Genomic DNA, 4153 nt, shown 5'->3' with positions numbered 1-4153 from the left:
CGATATTTTTTTAACGGACTCATCGGAAAAAAATTGCCAATCTTGGTCTGAAGGGTGACGGTTAAGACTTGACAATACATTTTTTACAGATCAGCCATTACGGTTACCTCGTAGAATTGAAATCATACAATAATATCAATTTAATTATCTTGCAATAATTCAATCAGCAACGTACCGTTCAAAGCTGTTCCTCTATTGTTCTTGATAGAAGCATCGAAGATAACTCGCAGTGCTACTATTGTTCTCTTCTTTCTTGAACAATCTATGATGAAAGAAATAAACTACATTTTCAAAGGCTTGAGAAACTTGTTTATAACTGACATATATTCCAGTTCTACATATTCTAACATAAACTTAATATAACGCTTTCGAAACACCTCATTATCCTTGAATTTATGTTCGACTTGACATACAGTCTTTTTAAGGCTATGTCCTTGTTATCTCCGATAGACATATTCTTGTGAAAAGGTAACGTTATTATAAATCTACCGTCATTTGCTTGCAGTGGTTTGTACGAAATACTGCTCACAATATGTTTCAATGCTGATAACTGTCGTGTTTCGTCACAGCCATAGTTTTTCAATTTCCAAAACCTGTCCAAATTTAAAGTGTCCTCAGTTTTTAATGAGTCATCACAACATGCCTTTCGTTTGTAAAATTGATCTTTCATCTCAGATGGCATTGATCTACCACTATCCATCCGAATTCATTATTTTACAATATTAATTGATGCCAAGTTCGATTTTGCCCGATTCTAGCAAATCAAAGAAAAATTCGGCATCTATCAAGAAATCTATCGAACTAGTCTTAAAAAACTCGGAATCAGTTTAAGATTTCTAGGAACCTTTAACGATTTGGGATCTATTTTAGGAGATAGTAAATTTTTAGTGATCTTAGGTATGATTAAATATTACGTAAGGATCTCGAAGTGATTGAATGTTTTAACTTAATATGCACATTGCAAGAATTATCTTGTTTTCTATCTCATTCAATCAGTAACGATTTCGGAAACTTTATCACTCTTGAATCCTAATGCTTGCGTTTGCCTCGTTCGCGCTATGAAGAAGCACGCGTAATAAAGTACCGATTCCATTGCGCTAATTCCAACCGCTTCTATGACTTTCGCCATAAGCATTTGACACCCTTTCACTTTACTTGAAGAGTGATGACCAGATACATTGGCTAAATATTCGCTATTAGATTTATCCTGAGATTCAGAACCTTCAGATTTTACTTTGATCATCTTATGGTATGTGGCATAAAGTGTTATGCTTTTCCTCGCATTCTTTGCAATGGCTCATCCTGCACGCTAATGGTCATTTTTTAAGCAGTTTAGGCAGAGTCTTAATCGCTTTTCTTTCTTGATTTGATCAATTATGGATTAGAAACTTTTCACAGAAATATATATAACGGTTGCCATTGTATAAATAACATTTATTTGAATTAATAGAGACTGTTAAAGGTATTTTTGATTTGTCTCGATCTTGGCCATGGAATGCAATTTTGTCCTGTCGCAAAAGATCTCTTGCCACCTTTTTTGATGAATTTCTCTATCTTTGCAACTAGCCTCAATTTAATTCGTTGTAACGAATCTGGCATTTCTGTTGAAATTGTAGCATGTCAGTCAGCGTTATAATTTCTTTCTCCCATGCTCATAGTGTCTTTATGTCAATTATGGTTTTCAGTAATAAAGTCGTCCTATGCATTTGTTAATGAATCTAAAATTTTTAATACTCGTAAAAGCCTAGAAGTATAGTTAATCAAATCTCGAAGAGCTTTAGTGAACTCTTTTGTTATAGTGGGCATTGAAAATAGACACTTTATTTACCTTTTCTTAAACAAATGGGGGTCGTCAAATCGCTGCTACAACAATTCTTACGCTGCGATATAGTTTTCGCTCGTCAAATCAATGAATTTTATAATCTTCGTTGCGTCACCCAAAATCAACAAAATTAAGTATTGAAATTTCTCGACATTAGATAAATGCGATTTGTTATGAATAATTGAACGAAAACTGTCCAAAAAATGTTTCCATTCCTCGATTTTATTATCGAAACGAGGAAATTTTATATAAGCAACTTGACTCTAGCATCTACACCTGACGATACATATTCTGTCGCGTTACATATACGATCGAGAATTTTCGTTTGTCGGAAAAGAATGACCGTCTCGTTTTCTGATGTAAATGTTCATGTCCGATGCGTCGCTTTTTGTACCGCTTATGTTGTAATAATTACACAATCGCATTTGTGTTACCGGACTACAGTCGTGTCTTATAAAATCATTTCAATAAAGCTTTCACTTTAAAGTATCTTTGTTCGAAGGTCTCTTTCCGTTTTATCCTCGTCAGCTAACTCATCCGTTTTCTTTAATAATTATATCTGAATAGCCTCAAATATGATAAATCTCTTTTTCAATCTCATTTTTGCTTGTTATTTGTCGAGTTTATTTAGCTCTTCAACAATCTGCGTTATCTGCGTTCTCAATCTCGTGAGCTTCGCCTTCAATTACGCAATTACATGCCTTGCGGAGACTGATTACGAGTTCCGATTTAAATCCTGCTAGTTCATCTTGCCTAATCGCCGTATTAAATTCAGATCGCAATCGTATCATATCCAAAGAGATCCGGTCCGAAGGCCAATGTGTAATATTATAAATGTACAGTTTTATCTTGGCGAAAATTTTTGTTCATAATTTTTATACGAATTGAAACATATTTCAAAAATACTTAGAAATATTTGGAAAGTTTACGTCTTTTCTCAGAACTTTTCATATAGATGAATTTTTAAATTTTCTGAATATTCTGAAATTTTTCAACCTGTAATATTTTTAAAAATATTTATAAATTTTTTAGATTTTATAATATTTCAGAAATTATATTTACAAAAAATCTTAGAAATCTTACAATATTCATAATTAATAAATATGAAAAATTTTGAAAAAAGATATAGAATTTCTGAAAAATGTTTCCAATTTGTCTAAAAAAATTGTAAAATTATATAGAAATTCTTAAAAATTATATGAAAAATTCTGAGAAAAATTTTCACCAGAATATTTAGCAATACTAGCATCTTTTCACTTAACTTTAACTTATCTCGCGATTGTTGAACTGTTTCGCTATTCCAACTCGATTGACTATCGCTTCGCGAACATTTTCACAGCAGAGAGGGGAAAAAAACAAGTTTGCGCAGAGCGAGCATCCATCTAGCGCCACCATTGCAAAGCGTTTCGATCCCTATTGGTTCCTTTTCTATATCCTTTTCAATGTTAGAAAATAATAAAAAAAATGTTATTAGTACGCAAGATGTTCAATCATTAAAATATAAAAAGTGCATGTTGTACTCGCTACTACTACTAGATTCAAGCAGCTTCACATCGTAACTAATTGTTAGTTGATTCCAGAAGTCACAATCGTATGAGGTCTTATTATATCGTGAGCTTTTTCTCGAATATACAATAGATTGATACAGTGAACTTAATGTAATACAAATGCATACATGCTTCATGTTCTTTTTGCACTGACAATAAACATAATAATTACCTTACACTAATAACATTATATTGTAATAAATGATACCACAAAATAATTGTGTCATTACATCAACTACTTTACATTTAAGAAATTTAACGTCAGTTATTAAAGATTATTACAAAAACTAAATAGTAAATATCTGCTGATTAATATTAGATTGTTCAAATTAATTAAAAAAGAAAAAATTGAGTCCTAAATGCAATTATAAAATGCAGCGATATCAAATGGGTCTTAATACTGTTGAACAGAGATGAGATGTAATATTAGAACATTCGATAATGGAAATGATCTTGCCATCTAACAAGGGAAATGGTAATTGAAATGATGTAGGAAGGATACTAGGAAAGGGAATTCAACGATGTAGGAAGGAATTATAAGAGGGTAGATAATATGTCAGATAGCTGATCGGTATTTGTCTGTTTATTCAAACCATTTTTGCGCAACTCATTAGTAAACTTTCTTATTAGATCTCTCTTTATTTTCATATATGTGTTTTCATCTGAATTTATTATTATTATTTATTATTATTATTTTTTTTTTATTGAATTTTAATATATGCAATAGCAGGCTATGGAGAGGTTGTCATTGCAATTGCCTTTATATTACAAATATATGTGGATG

The sequence above is a fragment of the Atta cephalotes genome (assembly GCF_000143395.1).
Source record: "Atta cephalotes unplaced genomic scaffold scaffold00029, whole genome shotgun sequence".
Classification (NCBI taxonomy): domain Eukaryota; kingdom Metazoa; phylum Arthropoda; class Insecta; order Hymenoptera; family Formicidae; genus Atta; species Atta cephalotes.
Note: the sequence above shows the minus strand (reverse complement) of the source record.